The 19,795-nt window shown below is 42.6% G+C and overlaps 1 protein-coding gene across 10 annotated transcripts in view; it reads right to left on the bottom strand.

Annotated features, from left to right (window-relative positions):
- LOC118084331 (copia protein) overlaps positions 1–17,287 on the bottom strand; it is an 86,929-nt gene extending 69,642 nt beyond the window's left edge. For 8 of the 10 annotated variants that reach the window (XR_009558133.1, XR_009558131.1, XR_009558135.1 and 5 more), the window contains exons 1-2: positions 16,894–17,287; positions 14,105–14,236 (exon numbers count right to left, since the gene is read on the bottom strand). The gene's annotated coding sequence lies outside the window, so the exon portion shown is untranslated. The other 2 variants (XM_060278628.1, XM_060278627.1) reach the window with 2 other exon arrangements.
- Positions 17,288–19,795: the final 2,508 nt, after the last annotated feature.

Genomic DNA, 19,795 nt, shown 5'->3' with positions numbered 1-19,795 from the left:
CTTGCTGCCGCCTTGCTTCTTGTTCCTGGACCCTTCGCCTTGCTCCTTGCTCCTTGGACCCTTGCTTCGCCTTCGCCTTGCTTCGTGCCCCGTGGACCTTTGCCTCTGCCTTGCTCCTCGACCCTGCTTCTTCACCACCATCTTGCCTCTGGTCCTGACGCCCGCCGACCGGACCGTGACACAATGGCAGTGTTCGTTCCAGGAGTAACTGCACACTACAAACTGGGTTCTACAGGTGGAGTGCAAGCCCATCTAATGCAGGACATCTTCTCAATTCCTGGACACAGGAACCGCCCACTATCAGCGCCAAAATCTTCAAATGGGTCTAGATAAACAGCTTCATCTAGGTACACCCTTACATTGCACAGCAATCTCCCCACTCATTCATCATGCCCAGCAACAGAATGTTGAGGAGGAAATGTGCCATGGTGGGGATTATACCGTGTTTCCCCCTTTTTAAGGCGTAGTCATAAAATAAGCCATAGCAGCATTTCTAAGCATTTGAGAAATATAAACCGTACCCCGAAAATAAGCCATAGTGATAGGCGCTGTGCGGAAGAGAGCACTGAGCTCCCCGAGTCAGCAGCAGCAACGCCGGCCGCAGCAGTGTTTGCTGAGTCCTTTCTTGCTTTTGAGACTTGGTTACTGTGCTGGCTTGGGATGGTGTGTGTGCAATTGCTGTTGCTGCTTCGTGTTTTTCAGCTGGATTCTCTGGGTTCTAAGCACTTTCCCCCGTTTGTTTGCGAAGCAGCACTCGGCTGCAGCCCCTGCCTCTCCCGGCGGCTGCAGGAGGCTGCAGTTGATCGCTATCTCCTTTTCCATTTCTTTTGTCTTTGAGCACCCGGCCCCGCCCCCTCTCCCCTTCGTGGAATGAAGAACGGAGTTTTAGCAGCATTTCCTCATTATAAAAAAAAGGTCAGGAACTTTTACTTTAACCTCAAAAATGGGATATTTCCTCTCTCTAAAAACAACTCTGACCTGAACACCAATAAAACGGGGGTAGATCACCTCCAGTTTATAAATCCGCAAGTAGATCGCAGTCTCCTGGAAGTTGGGCTCTATACTTTGGCTGATTGCAAGCCTTTGCATCTTTAAAAAACAAAAACCATGCGCCTCTCAGTCTTAATTTTCCTTTAATTCATCCCCCTATACCCTCCTCCAACCATTGCCTCCTTCCATTCCTTACCCCCCTCCATCTCTCCCCACTTCCCTCACTCCTGTGCGATCTCATTTAGTCATATACTTGCTTTTTCTGTTGTGTTGTCTATTTTATATTTAATATTATTACCCTTTATGATGTTATTTTTTCCCTTGCGATAATTATTTATTTTTTATCTTTAACTAACTTTCCTTTCCATATTTTTCCATATATAACTCAACACTTTCCCATTCCTTCTTAACTCTTTGGATAGAGTGCCCCCCATTATTGTTGTTAATTTTACAATTCCTGGATTTTTTATGGAACCGAACAGCTCGGGTGCTTCAGAATGTGCCTTCTGTTGCTACAGGGCTATGGGGCTTCACTATTTGACCCCCCCCCCCAGGTTGGGATTTTTAAAGTAGTTCTGTGGGTCCCAGGGCGCAGAATCACCCCCGATCCTTTCCTTTGTCTAAACAGACCTCTTCCCCCCTGACTTTGGAAGGCTGTGCTTCAAGGGTGATACCAGGGTTTTTTTAAGACCTGCGCCTCTTAAGGATTGTTATGGTCCATAACTTCCATTGCTTTCTAAAGGGTTGGGGGTTTAAAGCACTGCCACCCCCACCCCACCCTGCAGGCGCTCGGAACTGGCAGCGCCAACAACGCGCCCAGCAGCGCGCAAAAGAGAGCACTGAGCGTCCTGAGCCAGTGGGTCCCAGTTGTACCAGCACTTTTTTTAAAAAAAGACACCCCCTGAAAATAAGCCACTGTGTGTTTTTTTGAGGGAAAAAAGTTATAAGACGGTGTCTTAAAAAAGGGGAAACACGGTACACCTCTCCAGTGAAGGATTCAGAACCTGTTGTCCCACCAAATCAGACCTTCCTGGCTTGCTGTTACAAGTCATGACGGGCAAAGGTCGAAAGACCAAATAGTCAGTCAGACCCCTGCAAGCATTGTCTAATTCCAAATCCCAGCTAAAATGACCAGGCAGTGCTGTGGACACCTCTCTAATATCTGCAACAACAGCAATTCCAAGGTTAAGAACAAATTGAATAACTATCCTCAAAGTGCTTTGTAAATTTGTCACAGCACACGTCTGAAGGGTCTGTTGTTCCAATTTCTGAACCTTCAACCAGCCTACTGCCCAGCCTAAAGAGCACAGCCAGACAGCTGCCTTTGGCACACATTTATTTGCAGCTGCCACCTGATACATGCAATTATGCACTCTACCATGTACTCATCCACTATGAGATTTTTGTCACCTGCATTCCAGCCATCCATCAGTCTGCATCATCACCCAAAGACAACCAGGGAGCAGATCAGGTTCTGCAGTGACTGAGAGGGCACTTGGGAACAATCATGTCAATGGCTCTCTCCATTGTTTTGTTGTACAGCAGGACCAGGGACTCAAAAGGATCATCGCTATACCAACTGGAAAATCCCCCAGGGCATCCAGGAATCCTTCAGATTCCATCACTCTGTGGGGGCAGGCTATCCTAGCTGGGCCCCCACACATGCAGGTCTTCACCTGCCACTGTCTGTCAAAGCCTCGCCAAAAAGTGGTCTGTCCATGACAATGGGACAACATTAACCCCTCCCCTCTCTCTGCAACTACCAGGTCACTCTGAATCAGTCTGTAGGGGGAAAAACTGATATAGAATGCAACAGGTGTTGACAATCTTTGAATTTTGCACATATACATACCAACTGCCCATTGGCTGGCCTATTCCAGGGATATAAATGAAGCAGTGGGTTACTTTCAAATGCTCATGGCACATGTTACCAGAGAAGACTTTAAAGTACCACAAGCACCACTCCACCCCCTTTTTTTGATAATGGATTTCCTACATATCTCCATAGTCAATTCCCAATTTCCCAATAAGTGACGTTGAGGAATAACTTCATTCTTATGCAACAGGAACTGTTGTCATTTGTAAATTGCCTTTGATGCTTCTGTGAGATTGCAGAAATTGTTTTTAAGATCCTATGGGTTAATGTAAGCAATGAGGTCAACCTATCTGTACGTCGTTTTATTTGCAATTGATTTGTTACTGGAATATCATTCCAGATGCTTTTGTATGCCAAAAAAGTAGGTCCTTCATCATGAGCTCCAGTAAAGAAAAATTGTGTGTTTGAACAGTCACAAAGTGGAACCAACATAAATTATACGCGCGCAGTTTCTCTTTAATTAATAAGCACGCATAGCTGTTAATAGCAATAGCAGTCATTTAGACAAATAGCAGAGCATCAACATCATCCACAATGTATGGAAATGCAAACTATTTATAAATTCAGTCTATATATTTCAGTCTATAGTTATATAGTCTGTATGGCAAAACACTGAGCAATAAAATGCCTCGCTAAAATATTTCTGCCATGTACTCAGTTGCACAAATACAACTAAGACAAAAAAAATACTACAGGCCAGTATTTCTCAAGCAATCAGGTTTATTATAAATGGTTTAGGAGAAAATTCACCAGTCTGCAAATCAATTAAAAAAACAAAAACAACTACTGATACATGATGCCTGTCTTTGCTTAGCTTAAAAAAGGCTATTAGGGTCTTTGCTGCAGTGTGAGGAACACTATGTATTCAAATAATTGTGGCGTCCTTGGTTCAGATGCTACCTTGTACACATGACAAATGACACAGAGAAGAGGGGAAAGTGATCAAGCTTAAGACCTGGTTCCAATCTCGTCACATATAAAGGTCGGTGGGTAGGTGTATCTACAGCGAATACAGTAGACATGTCTGGAAATGCAGGCAATGCAGATGGCTACCTTTCGCTGTCAACTGTATGCGGCAAACCCGGTTTTGTCACCATGTAATGTGTGAAAGGGAACAAGCCTGGAGAGCTGAACTAAAGCAGTTTGTAGACAATGTCTTGGAGGCAAACCTGGAGCTTTTTCAAACGGAACGCAAATTTGGCAGCACAGATTTCCCCCATTAGCCTCATTTACAACACAGTATTATCTGGGGCTTGAACATGGCCCTTTACTAGTCAGTTTAAATTGTGATTAATTCTGTTCCTACTTCAGTTACGTTTGAGATGAGAGAGACTGGATGTTTTTGCTGCAAATTGAATACCATCCACGTGGCAAACTTCATTTATCTGGCTGATGAACCAGAAATATGGCAGTTAAAAATGCCTGGGCCAAGAATCTCAGGAAATGACAACCAGACTAATTTTAGTTGTTAGCACTTTATGCTCCAAGGCATGGTAAGAAGAAATGAAGACAGCCTAATCCTTCCAAAATATGGCCCAATTAATTGATGCTGACTGGCTACCAATGGCAGAGAAAATTGCAGAACTGGAGAATAACATATCAACCTTTGTTCTTTGGCTGAAAATATATTTATTGGTATTTGTTTGCCAACATTTGTGTGACAAATCATGTGTCCAGGTTTCAGGTTTCAGTGATTTGAAGAATCAAACAAATAAGCGGAATCTAAAGTATTGCTTGTCTTAAGAGTTGAGTGGGGAACATCCTACTTGAGAGCCAGACACATTGTCTTTATTGCCAAGGTTTATGAGATTTGTTGGGAGATGGGGAAATGTAGCAGGTAGGAGAAAAATGGAAGGGAAAGCAGACTTTTTCCCCTGGAAAATGCCTTTATTACCTCTGCTAGGCATTTCTTCAGTGTCTTTCTTTTATCAGTTTTCTTTCATCTTCTATTCTGACCACGGTCAGTAATAGCCTCTCTCTTGGCTACACCAAAGCACAACTCTTTCCATTCACATCCTTGCTCAGCATGGACTCGGATTTTTAGCTTTCAATCTTTACTGTAATATGCCTCCAAAGACACTTTTTAAAAAAATCAATAAACCTTGTACTGCTTTGAGATTCTAGCTCCCACTGCTGCGTTATTTAGGAAATTATGTGCCTCCGTGTTACTGCCTGTCTAAAATAACTAGTGAGCTCTTGGAGTCACCATGGTCTATGTCTTCATCAACAGTAAGTACTGTACAACTTTCAGCACCCATGACCATTAAAGGACAATGGATAGGTGGGGGGAAAGGGGGGAAATGAGGTTAGATTTAGATAAATGCAAAGAAAAAGAAGAAAGCGAAAACAAATAGTTACCGGTAAGCACAATACCACACTGGCAGAAGGAGAACAGAGCAGCAATGATTAACTGAAGCTAGAAATGGAAGATGGGTAGGTAAATAAGATCTTAGTTTGAAATCATCAATGTCTTTTTTTTTGTCTAGCAGACTGAGGATTCACACTATTTCTTGGCGGTAGCCCCACAGTTATGGGTCTGAATTCCTTGAATTCAGCACGCTCCATCCCACAAAATCTTTACATGGGTTTTAAAGGCCTACTTTTTTTTTTACTGTTGCCTTTAATGGCCTGTCTGTGGATGTGTTTTGCTTTTTGGTATGGGCCATGCATATTAAGTCAGATTACTCTTAGTCATAGCTGTCAAGTTCTCCCTTTTTAAGGGAAATTCCCTTATGCTGAATAGGCTTCCTCATGAGAAAAGGGAAAACTTGACAGCTATGTTCTTAGTAGGTGCTGTCTACTAGTGGTAATGAAGTGTTTGCTTTTATTTGGTTTAAAACTGTATTGTGGTTTCTTTGTTGGTATATATTGTTTGTGTGATACACTAAGGGTGGATCTACACACAGGGAGAAACCAGTATAAATAAATCAGAAATTGGATCATTTTAACAAAAAGGGGGGGGGGAACCTATGGAAAATTGCATATAAAAATTTCCTGCTCTCTGGCGCCATCTGGTGTTGGTTTATAGCACATTCATATCATTTTTTCTTTACTAATGCAGCTGAGTTCTGTGAAACCTTTTGTTTGAAATGAGGCCTAGAAATCTTTCAGTTAATTAAACACATAAATAAACCAATCAGATATGAGATTTTGTGGGGACTATTTGAAAAAAAATTGTTGGAACAAACAGCACAAAGAATTATAAAATTCAGAATCAACAGAGAAGAGTTATTCCAGCCAAAAAGAAAAAGAAATACCTCATTCACTTTGGTGCATCCTGAATACTTTTAATTACTATAAATCATGAATGTTTTAGAAGAATGTTTTTTTAAAAAAAAAATGGTGACAAGAAGGAGTCCAGTTAGCCTGGCAAAAAAGGATGAGAAGAATTAGGGGTACCTTCTATAAATAAATGCATGGACCCAACATACTGTTAGTTAATTCAAATTTTTAACCTGCCCTTCATCAACAAGGAATCACAGGGCAGGTGCTGTAAAACCAAAACAAGAACAACCAAGTTTATAAAACTATAAACACAGCAACCAATGCAGACCAGCAACTACAACAAATAACTAGGTTTTGGATTTGGATGTTAGGTTGGATTATCTTTTAGAGTCAGTTTTTTGAAACTCACATTTTTCTAGGTGCATTTTGTGACAGGGAATTTCATTAATGCAAGCAGTTTCTAAGCACAGTACTGCACCTACGATTTCAGATTAAAACTGCAGAGGGGAAGGAAAGGAAGGCCTTTTTCTGCCTCCACACTTCCACCTAGTCTCTGAAGGCTGGAGAAGAGACCCTCTTAAGAATATTAGGGGGGTGGGCAGGAGAAGGACTAGACCATGTGAAAAATGAACATAATATTTTAGCTGCAGTTCATTCATTTTTCAGCTTTGTATTCTTGTTATTTAAAAACAACAACACACGCCTAAACATTCCATTGTTGTGCCCATAACCTAGGTTTAAGTTGCCATTTAGCTCCTAGCTTTCATATCTCAGTTTCTAACACTGCTTAGAGTAGATTTCAACTGTGTAGTTCTTGGTTCCAAGAAATAGGGTTGATGGGCCTGAAACCTGTAAGGCAAGTTTTGTCCAGGCACACTTAGTTTGTTTAGTTAAGTAAAATGAGGTTATAGTTTGCCAGAGGCATCAATTGTAGTGAGACCATATTTCCTTGAATAATGAGGAAACGGCAAGACTATTGGACAAGGACATGCCTTTTTTTTCTCCTACCTTCCTCTGCCCTGTGGGAGATTATTCCATCCATCTGTTTATGAAGATGCTGCAATTTTAGACAGGGATAGGGAAGACACATGGAGCACTGAGTTGGGCTCGGAAAGACTCATAAGGTTCTTGCTTCTCCGTAAACCAATAGATAGCCAACATGACTCCTCCTGATGCTATTGAACTCTAATTCCCATCAACCACAGCATCAGGGGTGGTGGGACTCGTAGTCCAACAACATCTGGAATACAATCTTATAGAAGAAAAATGGATTTTGGACTAACTATTGTAGTAGTTTCATGGTGCACCTCCATATTACGCTCTAGCTGTATATTTGTAAATAAACATATATTTTACAAAGTGAGCTCATTCAAAGGAAACAAAACCTGAGTATGTACTGCATCCTCGAAACCTCATCATTTGAGTTTTGGGATGCGCATAACAATACATATGGGAAAGAGGCATTTAGGACGAAGGGAAGCATTGGCAGTCATGAATTGATATTGTCTTCAAAGAAGCCAATGCAGCTGTTTTAGAAATGTGTCATGAGAGTTCCAAAGGCAGTCTCAGCCACTGCATTTTGAACCAGTTGAAATTTCCAAGTTGTATTCAAGGGCAGCATCACACAGAGCACATTTCAGTAATCCAATCTGAAAGTTCCAAGAGCGCAGAGTACTGTAGTCAAGTCATCACTGCCCCAAAATGGCCACAACAGGCAAACCAATTGAAACTGGGAGCAGGCACTCCTAGGCAGCAAGGCCACCTAGGCCTCAAGTGACAATGTTGGATCCAGGAGTATCATAAACCTGCAAACCTGCTACCTTCCAAGGGAGTGCAACCCTGTCCAGAACAAGCCATCTTCCCACGTCCTGGACTTGAGAACTTGGAACACAGAACACTACTGTATTTTTAGGATTCAGTTTCAATTAAATCACAAGCCCAGGTTCAGATAGCATGTGTCTACTGAGCTGAATCCTAGAACAATAGGATCCAGAATGCAGCAGTCCGATTGGTCTGCAGGAGCCACCCAATCCAGCTCCAGATGGAAGTGAATCAGCGACCTGATTGGCCTGCAGGAGCAGCCAAACAGGCTCCTGGGTGAAGTGAATCAGCAACCTGATTGGCCTGCAGGAGCAGCCAATCAGGCTTCTGGAGGAAGTGAATCCGCAACCTGATTGGCCTACAGGAGCAGCCGGAAATTAGCCAGTCAGGGCCCATTGTGTAAATAATGTATATATAGCAGACGCTTTGGGAAAAGTTTCATTCACTGTTTTACAAGCTGCAATAAAGAGTACGAAATCACTACAGGACTCCCGAGTATATTTCAACATGCAAAGCCAAACCTTAGCTCGGCACAGTGCAGAAGAAATAAAAAGGCTAGGAAAAGGAACGAGGCAGCAAGCTTCTTTCTGGGAGCCTGTACATTTGCATGGTCTCATAGTTTGGCTTACCATGTTGTGAAAACCAAAACATCCTAGGAAAGAAGGGGTGTATTCTAGAAAGGAATATTTGAAGGTATGGATATCCATGCTACTTAAAAGTACCAGTTTGATACTAAATGGTAGGTTTTGCCCTCATTATGCAGTGCTTTAAGTTATTAGGACATTTAAATGAAGGAATTACAATATTTATGTGGCACATAAATTATGCATCGTTTTCTAAGGACAGCCATAAAACCTCAGGCATTTGTAAGTCATTTCCCTTTGTTGGTGAGCAAATGTTCAGCAAGTTGTAACACTTCTCCCATCTGAGTCCTCCCCACCCTTTCGGAATGAGCAAAGGATTTGTGCAGGTTTATATGGAGTGTTATAAGAACAAATGTGAAAAAATGAAGATGTGAAGGGGGGGAACACTTGGAAGATGAGTACGCATGTGTGATCAGCATTGCACAACCATAAATCTATGTTCCATTCTGGTGACATGCATTAATTAAAAATAAATGCTGGCAACAATCATTTTTAAGCGGCAAGATTATGTGCCACTTCAATCAATCATGCTCAAAATGAAAATAAAAGAATAAGACAGTTTAGCAACTCTCAGTATGCTGCTAAAAGTCATTGATGTCAATTGTACTTGGTGATTTAGTCATGCAAGTATCCAAAACAAAATACGTTAGCTGCTAATAGGTAGAAATAATTTATCTGTCATATAAGTATTTGATGACCTTTTCAGGCATTTAGTTTTATCTTCAGCAAGATGAACAATGAGATGAACAGCAAAATGAACAATGAACATTTGATATTTGTTTACTGAATTATAGCACAAACTGAGATGAGAGAATGCATGAAATACATAGGCTTTGTGCTTTTTGGTTCTGTACTGTGAGAGACTGGGGTGTCTTTGAAAGTTTATATCCTCTGGGCATAGGTGCCAACTCCCTGGGGCCCGAGCACCCACAAAATTCCCTATGAAGGGGTTGGGCACCCACAAATTTTGGTGCCAGGGCCATGAACGCTGCATGGCACCCACGGCCCCAGGCACCCACGGTCATGGGGCCAAGTTGGCACTCCTGCCTCTGGGTTTGAGGCAGGTGTAGAGAAGCGATGGTTTTATGCCCCAGGTGAGAGATAAGGTGGAACACTGTATACCATATAATTTGCTCAGATGGGTGGTAGGTGTATTTATGGCAGGTCCTGTGCTGTGAGTTCTGGCTGTCATGCATTGATGATAAATTCTATGTATGAACTATTTTAGCAGGGTGTTCTATGTACAAAATGTGCCTCAAGAGACAGAGATTGGAGGAATGTTGTAGGATGGATGGCCTATCTCAGTGATTAAGGGGAGGGGCAGCCATAGTAGGGGGAGATTCTGAAGGAGTGGTGATAGGAGCTAGTGCCTAATATCACCCACTGAGCTCCCTCTTATTTGTGGTACTTATCAGTGCTCTACCCCAGTGCCCCCAACAATCTGCTGGTTCTGCTGCTGAATTCCATGTTGGTTTTTGATAGAACCATGGTGATTCATTATTTGATCATGAACAAATGGGCCAACCTGACATGGCCAGATTTGACTCAGCTCTCTCCACTTGGTGCAACATCAGTCAAGGGCTAGTGGGGAGGTACTGCAGTGGTCCATAGACGTTCACTTCCTGTATTATAAGTATTGCTATGGGGGAAGTATCTCATATTCATTCCATATTGTGAAAAAGTTTGACTTATTCATGATATTGAATGGAAATCATTCTTAATTCATTAATTAAAGCAGATGATCTGATCTGGGGACTTTTTTGTAAATAATTTTTATTCCTTTTCCAATAAAAACATTCATATTTATAACAAATCAAACCAAATCTTGCCACATTAAAACACACACACACACACCAATACAGCCAATTATAAAGTCTGAATTAAATAATTTCAAAGGGTGACTTCCCGTGTTCTGAATTCCAAGAGCTACAGTCCTTCATTTATTTTCTGCTTTCTTCCCGCATCTGTCAGTCAATCAGTCTCTGGTTTGCGACTCTCTGCTTTGTTTTGTTTGACGATTCCATATTTCTATAATCATGTAGGAGGCAATTTTTTATTCCATATTGTTCTCAGTCTTATTATTTAGAAACAGTCCTCTTTCAATAGCTGCTCCTTTCTCGACCATTTCTTGCTCTGGAAGGCTCTGGGCTTCTGTCCAAGGTTGAAATTAATGATGCCATGTTGACTTTGATCTCTCATAACAAGTTGATGTTTCAAGTTCTATACCGTGGGGTGTACTTGACAGTCAATAAATTATATAAATATTGTTCCCAGGATCTCCAAAAAAATAACCACGCTCGCTCTCCCGGGCCCTGGAGAGCTAGTAGGCATCCAGAATTCACCGTCACTCTCTTTTCAAACCATATATAAAATATTCCCTGCGAGCACATGCATCTTTTGTAAAGTACATCCCTTTTGTAGTTCAAATTATAAAGTATCTCTGGCCTCCCTCAGATAAAGGAGGTTCCTTGTTTTCCTTTTTCTTGCTGCGTCACAGCAGCTACCAGCGCCATCTTTCCTCCTCAGCCCAAGCCATTTTCATATCTGATCTTATTCTGCCAATTTTAATTAGGACTCTCCGCCGAGGACTGTGATGCCATACATCCAATTAATTTTACCCCTCCAGCGTTTCCTTTAGGTAATTAATTCTTTCTTGGTAAGATTCACCTAATTATGAAATAGCTGATATAACAAATACAAAAAATATGGCAGCCGCTCACCACATTAGTTGAAACACCAAGATGGGAGTCTTTTTGAAGTCCAAAGCCTGACCTCCAGTGACTGTGTAGTTTAGCAGATTTTCCTTTTATCTCTTTCCGCCCAGAAAGATTTTTGTCAAATCTTTTTAATTTTTAGAAAACGGGTATTCCCCACTCAAGAGATTGACCCCGGAGAGTTCCCAGTTTGTGCCATGCAACACCCAGCGTCCCAGCCCACGCATCTTGTTACGAGAGGCTGATAACGGACGACCTGTGGGCGGCTAAGCCCCCCTACCCTGGGGGGGGGGTCGACAAAGCTAATTACCCTCATATTAGCCCTGGATTTCTGACACTACTGGGGGTCCGATCTCATGGGTGGCAGCCATTTCCCTCGGCAGGAAACAGGAAGTCTGATCTGGGGGACTTTTTAACTAAAAAAGAGGTGGCATTTTTGTTTATAAAGTGCCTTAAAAGAAAGCATGGAACAGAAATAAATACAGACCATGTCTATTTGCGTTCTAAAAAGAATGTTAAAAGCTGCAAACAATATAAGAAGACATCTGACATAACAGGGAAAGGAAACAGAAATGGAGGGGAAATCTGAACAGTCATTTAAAATCACAGGTAGCCTCTCAAATCATTTTAACTAGGAAATCAATGAATTTGAAGTTTTCTAGACATCTGGAATTTTGCTGTTGTTATTGTTCTCTTGCCAGGCTATAAATCGGATCCCAGTGCTCATACCAAAAATTATGTGACACCATTGAAGATTCTACAATGAAATAAGTTCACAGAGTGCCATAAGCAAAGTGACAGGTCACATTGCAGCAAATCTGAAGATCTCTGCAATTGCAGGGTATTCTCTGTTCAAGCTTTTTAATCTTTACTGTTCTTTATTAGTGAAGAAGAAACAGTGTTTTTGTTTGTTCGTTTGTTTCCTATTGCTGTATCTATACTCGCAGTTTGTTCTACACAAACCAGGTAAAATGCCTACCAAAGACATTATCTCATTTTTCAAATTCTTAAGGATCTCATATATACACAAAAGTCTTAAGGATGCTTACTGAGAAGCAAGCTCTACTAAATTAATTAGACTTACTTCCAAATAAATACATTTTGAAACAGGATACATGAGTACAACTGAACCAGGACCCAATTAAATCTTACAGGCTTTGGACATTTTAACCACACATTCTAATGCATGTGTATATTTGATGTGTGCTTGAATCTTCCTCAGCAAATTTGGTTATCATATTAATTTAATATTTTAAATACAGCAATGTGCTTTTACTTTTTTATTTTTTAAAAAAAGTCTCTAAAGAAAATTCAGTTATCCCAATTCTCTGATTTTGCTCAGTGTACAATTTCAAATAGAGCTGTTACCAAACTCACAAGGTTCCCAAGGTAAAAAAAAAAGCCACAAGCCATAACAGGTGCATAAATCATAATAGGGCATTTTGCTTTGCCAGCAACGGAGCATTTCTTATTTTGCCAGTGTCCAATAGATTAAAGCTCCCACACAAGGAACTGATTTATCTTTCTGGTTCTTTTTGCTTAAGGATCATTAATCACTAGTAGTAGTCCCCAATTTAAAAGAAGGCAAATTAAATCTAAGCTTATCAATAAAATAAAGGTAATTCTTCTTTAAAACATCTGCCAGTTAATATTCTATGGTTGTCATATTTTGTTTATATTTATATTTTCTACTTACAATAAAACAGGTGGTTATTAATACCTTTACTGTGATAGGAACATGAAAAGAAGAAAACAAAAGACATTTCATTTTGTCTCATACACCAGGCATTAGCAAGAGATTTCATTTTTCTACATACATCAGACTTTAACTTTGGCCTCAGAAATTAGCTAGAAGCAAGCACAGCATAATTTTTGTCTCCCCAGAAACCTTTTTAACCCAGCTCGAATGGGGAAGAGCGTAAACTTTCAACCTTTCTGTTACTTCTTAATGCTCCTTACTAATCACCCATAAACACTACGCTGCAATGGTCAGAAAAAGCTACCAAGAGGCTGCTAGCACCCATCTCCCATATCTTGTGACTTTGTCCTTTTTACTTCCCTAAAAATTGTACTGTCCAAGTTAAAAAGCAGTTACAAAGCTAGAACCCCCCCCCAAAAAAAACTCTCCCAGACATTCCATCACCCCCACCATGAACAGAAAAGTAGAAAACAGCATGTTGCCATCATATGGCCATAGGGACTTCTTACGTTAAATGTTGATAGCCTACTACCAATCTGTCTTGAATTAGTCCCTTACTCATCTCCCCATATCCATAGTGCTGGATGTCAGCATACAGGTGTTGTGATGAAGTGAGAAACTGACTCTCCGCTTGCTTGCTTGCTTGCTTGCTTGCTTGCTTGCTTGCTTGCTTGCTTGCTTGCTTGCTTGCTGGAACAGATTTTACAGACAGTGAAAGTGCACGTGCTCATTGTCATGGACCTGGAAGGCCATGCTCTGCGGACATGCGGGAGGGGTGGGCAGGAATACAACCCCCATGCAAATAGTGAGTCACCTGTATTGCAGTAAAGTGGCAAGTGGTCATCTAACTATTCTTTAACTGTTTTAAGCTATTTCATCTCAACTTCAGTGAGTTTCCTTGAGAGGATTCTCTACTGATGAGGCCATGATATACACAAAAAAAGAGTATACTAAGTTTTCCTGTACCTGCTGGTCAAGGCCAGAGTCTGGGGAAACATTTGGGATCTGCTTATCCTAAGTGGCTAGGCTTCAGGGTGGTGGAAATCAAATTCTGCTGTGGGCAGAACTTGGAAGCAGACTGGGGATAGGGTGGCACTGTCTACAATCAAAGAGGATAGGGACGGACTGGACTCACCCTTGCGGATTCTTATAGGCTCTCTCAGTTCCAGGCCTCTCCTGTCTTTTTTCACACAACTCTTCTTTTCTGTAGAAGTTGCACCTTCTTCCTACAGGCTCTCTCAGTTCCAGGGCTCTCCTCTGTCTGTTACTGTAACAATGTTAATAAACACTGACTGCAGGAACTGGGAATTCCTAGAATGCCTTGAATGGAAACCTGTGCCCTACTTTCTGTTTTGTGAGACTGTCAGAACATTATGGATCATCTCTACTCTGACACCACATAGGAATAACAGCCGAGAAACTAAGTTGGGAGAGGTAAAAGAATACTACTGTAACTTTCACCTCTAACCTCCCTAAGCACCTACTGGTGCTTACGGTATACAACTAAGACCATGCTAACCAGTTGTCATAACATTTTAAATTAAATTCTGTACTGCCTATTAACATTGTTAGACGTGTGTGTGTGTGTGTGTGTAAACTGCCTTGAGATGTTTTAATAAAATGCAGTATATAAATATTTTGAATAAATAAAAACACCAGTGAAGTGGTTTGAAACTAGTGTTACCCATCATCAACATATTAAGTAAAAATTCAATTTAAGGCACCCAGAGTTTTGAGTCACATTTTCTTTTAAAAAATGGTGAAGAGCAGCAAAAATATTTGGGAGCTAGTCATTTGCCAGCAGGAGATGTACTATATAATTAAACTGTCATCCTTGTTGATAGCTTATTACCAGCAGGTAATAAGATATGTGTGTCATTACAAGTCATTGTACTGTATTTTATGCTGCAAGAGATTAGGGTACGTTTCCAGTGACAGAACAGAGTGAATGCTTAGAGATTGTTGCCAATATGGACATTATAAATCACAATCTACAATTTAATAGTTTAACAATTATCTACAGTGCCAAAGCTGGAAAATTACTAGCACTGAATGGCTGCTTCCCCCACTGGTAAAAAGTGAACGTTAACGAGCTGTAGTGAAAGAAATCCCTGAGAAATGGTAGAAGTGGTTTATACTATTCTGCTCTAATTCTGTATAGCCACATATCCAAATGAAAATAAACTACTGGTTGTATTACAAGTACAGTTGTAAGACATTAAAGGGGAATTGACTAGAACCAATCTGTTTCTCAATAAAGAGGTGTTCACACCACAACTACATGCATAAAAGGGTGTCGTCTTTACTCTCAGCCAAGGGTGGGATTCAACTAAACTTTACTCAGAGTAAACCTATTAAAAATAATGGACCTATGTTCAGTTCAAGTTCATCCAAATGCTTCTTTCTGCATAATTATTTATGCCTGCCCCACAGCTACCGTATTAAACACAAAAGAGCTCTGCTCTCCCCCAATGCCAACCCTAAATCACGTGACGAACTCAAGGTAAGAGCTAAAAGGAAAGAAAGCATTAATTTGGGGAAGTTGGAAATAGGTTTTTAAATAAATAAAATGAGCAGGGGTGGCTCATCCCATTTCACAGCCTGGAATGAAATGAGAAGTTGTCTCCACTCCACCGAAGCCTCACTTACAGGGGTTGTCTAGCAGCAACTTCTGGTAAGATCTCATAGAACTCTCATGAGATCTCACAAGAATTCTGCAAGTTCTCACCAGAAGCTGCTACCACGCAACCCTGGCGGCAGCCCATGGGGTGCCATCCTGTGAGATTCTGTCTCCTGAAGCAGTTGCTTCAGTCTGCCTCACATGTGAGCCGGCCCTTAACATGAGCACAGTAATTGTACAAACCTAATTATTAAAGTGGGCAATGCCCCACCTGTCCTAATGGACAAGCCTCCACTGAACAGAGCTTATCTGGAAGCATCCATGTTGATTTCCCTCATGCAGCTGCTAAAAATTTATATTGGCTAATGGTCAATATAGATTGCTGTGGTTACACAAAGGCAGAAAGAGGTAAACAGAAGTAATGCATTACCATCTGTTAAGATGGGTGGGGTTACACCTTCATGGTGTACTCTATGAGTTTGTTCCTACAAGAGCAAACAGACAAGAGAGGGCCACCTGTGCTTAACAGCTAGCACACAGGCCCAGGTAGGGTGGACAAGAGAGCCACTGCCTTCTCTTGCTTATACACTACCCACCCACTCCCCTGGTGACTGTTGTAAAGAACAGAGAAAAACGGGAGGGAGAAAGAATGGAACAGGGTCCAGGAAGAATGGGATGGAAGGGAGTGTGCTGGAAGAGGGCATGGCTGTCTGGCCCACCCATAGTTACTTGTAGCTTTCGCTTGTATATATGAAAGGCAGAATCTTCATGGGGTTAAATAGCTTTACAGGAAAGTGGGGGAAAGTTATGGGGAGTCTAACTTAAAACACCCAGTTTTAGAAACGTATTGCGTAGTTAATAAATGCAAGAGACGAAGGCAGAACCATCTTTCGCTGCGCGTCAGGGGCGAGTTAGAGACGAGGCAGCGAGACCAGCGGGGACGTCCGAAGAAGACGTCTTCCCTATTTGTACCCGAGCGAGGCGCGGATTCGGTAACTCCAAGCGCAAGAATAGGAAAAAGGCGCCTGGGCTGCTGAGCCGAGAGTTTCCCGGGTTCATGTGTTTTCATTTTCGCCTCAGGTGACAGGCGCCCTCCTCTCAGTCGCCCGTTTTTTACTTTCGCTTGCATCAAAATAAAAGCACGCCACCGGAGTCGAGCGGGGCATTCGCGGCGAGTGACCCGTCAGAGCGCCGCGGCTTGGTCCGTCTCCTCTTCGCCCTGCGGAGGAGCTGGGTCTGGAAAGCCGAGAAAACTCCGGCGGGGCAAATGACAGGAGGCAAGGGAGGGGGAGCGAAGCGGGTACCTGAGAACAGCTGGCGCGCCCAAGGGTCCCGGCTTCTGGAAGTCCCACGAAGCGCGTGTCCCCGAGACGCGCGGGCCGTTCAGCGCTGCATATAAAGGGGAAGGAAAGGGCAGGGCAAGGGCAAGGGCTGGGCGGCAGTCCCTCCTTCCCTCCCTCGGTCCGCAGCGGATCTCAGCGGCTCCCCGCAAGGGGAGGGGGAAAAGTTATGCCTCTGGAGAGCCAAGGTGGCAGTTCTGTGGAGAGGCAGGGGCGGAGAAGCCCGCGCGTCACGCGGGAGTCCCCGAGTGCGCAATGTTTGGCGGGGTCCTCGGGCGCGGCTGAGGAGAAGCGGCTCTCTCCCTCCCTCTCTCACACAAATAAACACACATAGAGACGGGCGCTTTGGCGCTGTGCTGAAACAAGCGGTCTTATCGCCTTTCTGGTGACACTACGACACAACCCACGTTGCGTGAGAGAGAAGACGGTTCCGAAAGGGCGCGGGGCGGAGCTACTCTTGAGGCCACAATAAGTCTAAAGTGCCCACAAGACTTTTTTCTTTCTGTCCCGCCCTCGTGTCCCTAAAGGAAAAAGAGGAAACAAAATTAAAAAATTCCTTCCAGTAGCACCTTAGAGACCAACTGAGTTTGTCATTGGTATGAGCTTTGTCATTGGTATGAGTTTGTCATTGGTATGAGATACACTGAAACACAAGTCACCAGACCCTTATACATATTGAGAGGGTGGGGCCTATATATAAGGGCCTGGTGATTGTTTTTCAGTGTATCTGAAGCAGGGCCGGCTCTAGGTAGAGTCCCGGTGTGAAGCCCCCCCCCCAATGAACACCAGTTCAGACAGGCAGCTGGTCAAAGTACTTTTAAGGTTATGCCACAGTCAACCACTTGGTGCACACTATACTTAGACATCTGAAGCACTTTCTTACCCTTGTAGGATTGTGGGCACTTTAGCTTGCTGAGGTCTGCAACTCTGAGGGGTAAACTACAGTGCCCATAATTATTTGTGCTTTAATACAGTGTGTATACAGTAGGTGCCATAAGACTCTCTGAGTCAATGCAGCAAGAAAGAGTTCCTGAAACAAGACTGGCACACAGACCAACCACACTTTCACTTGTCCCATGATTTCAGGGGAATTTCAAGTCATAGGTCCGATAATGTTTTGCTTTGCTTTGGTTTTTTGTCCCAGGGTTTTCTCCGGGGAAAACCTGCTGTTTATCGCTGAATCAGAACAAAGTCAATCAAGTTTTCAATGGAATGCCATTAGTTCCAATTCAGTAGTAAACAGTGGGTTTTTCCTGGGGAAAGTGGCAGGACAGGGGGGGGGGGACACCTCTTGGCTCTGTGACTTGACTCACTTGAAATTATGGGACAAATGGAAGTGTGGGTGGGCCCATAGCTAGCCCTCTGGCATTTGTCTCCTGCTACATGTTTTTTAAGAGGGGGTTGTTTTGTCAAACCACAAAACACTTAGAAATTTAGTGTTTACTTTGTAAACCATCTGTGCTTCACTGTATATCTGTGTGTGCTTTAGAAAAAATAGTGTTTCATAACAGAACTTGGCAATGTTTGTGTGGTTTGAAGGCTGCGTAACTGTGAAGTGGGAAGCTAGAGGACACAGTTCGGTGGAGTTGGAGGAGCAAAGAGTGTTTCCCACTCTGGCTGCAGAAGTATCCCCTCCCTAGTAAGTCTGTAACTGTGAGTAAAAGACCCACAGAAGACGTCGTTAGTATTTCATCTCGGCGAGAATTTCCACACGCAGCATTTTATATATTTTCTTGCTGACGACGTCCCCACTGATAAAAATTGTGGATTGACGTCGCCGTTTTAGCTTTTTGAGCAATTAAACACGCTTTTAGAAGGAAAGTTTACGGGGACTGAGGGGAGGCTGTGAATTCAGGAGGCTACTGTTCCAGCAAGCTGTGAAAGATTGCCTCATTTGTTACCTTTCTATTTCAAAGTCATATTGATAAACTCATTGTAAGCCACAGTTCCACGGTTCCTCCCTTTGATGGTTTTTAATTATTATTTTAAGGAATTGGTTTTTTAACCCTTGCTAGCTATGGGTCATGGGAAACGTTTGAGAGAACTTGAAGAACCTTTGTCGCTCCCAAAACCAAAATTAAAAAGGACTGACCGACACCTGGGGAAAAGAGGGTGTGGCCAAGTAGACCACCATGCCGAGGTGGAAACCTACAATCGCTTCCTCCCTCTAGATGACCTTGAAGACCCTACAGTGATGGCCCAGTGTTCCCCCAAATCAACGATCCATCTGAACTCTCCATGTAAAGGGAACCAAACCCCTCTGAATGGAGAAACGGCCCCTGACCTAATGGATTGCCCTAGATGCGAACAACTACACTTGGTTATTCGGACTCTTCACAATATTTTCAAAAAAATGGACGAGATATCTCTCCAATTATCAAATCTCCAACAGAAAGTGGATAAACCTGAGTTACAAACATTTGGATCAAAAACATTCCAAAACTCACCACTTGTTAAAAAGTCTCCAGCTCTCCACCCCCTCTCAGTCAAATCGGAGGGGGGGGGAACACAAATATCACCTTAATCCTCAACTTAACAAACAAGCACTAGTCCTGCAACCTAAGAAAATCTGCCTTTTTATCTGGGCTAATTCAGCAAAATGGCTCAACTTAGAAGGGGCTAAAGAGTGCCTCAGTAAAATCCTAAAGATCAAGAACCAGCAAATAGACATACATGCGGTGCTGCCCCTGCTACAGCAGGACGGTTCCCTCAGGGTGATCCTAGCTTTTCATTCCCCAAAGGTCCCTTCTATGATTGCACGTTGGAAAAAGGACCTGATTAAGGCTGATATCATCCCAACGAGGGTGTTTATGGACAACTTGATTAAGCCCTTATTATGCAGAGCAGCCGACAGCACGCCTCAAAG

Source organism: Zootoca vivipara, chromosome 9 (genome assembly GCF_963506605.1).
Source record: "Zootoca vivipara chromosome 9, rZooViv1.1, whole genome shotgun sequence".
NCBI classification, from domain to species: domain Eukaryota; kingdom Metazoa; phylum Chordata; class Lepidosauria; order Squamata; family Lacertidae; genus Zootoca; species Zootoca vivipara.
Note: the sequence above shows the minus strand (reverse complement) of the source record. Positions and strands in the feature narration are given on the sequence as shown.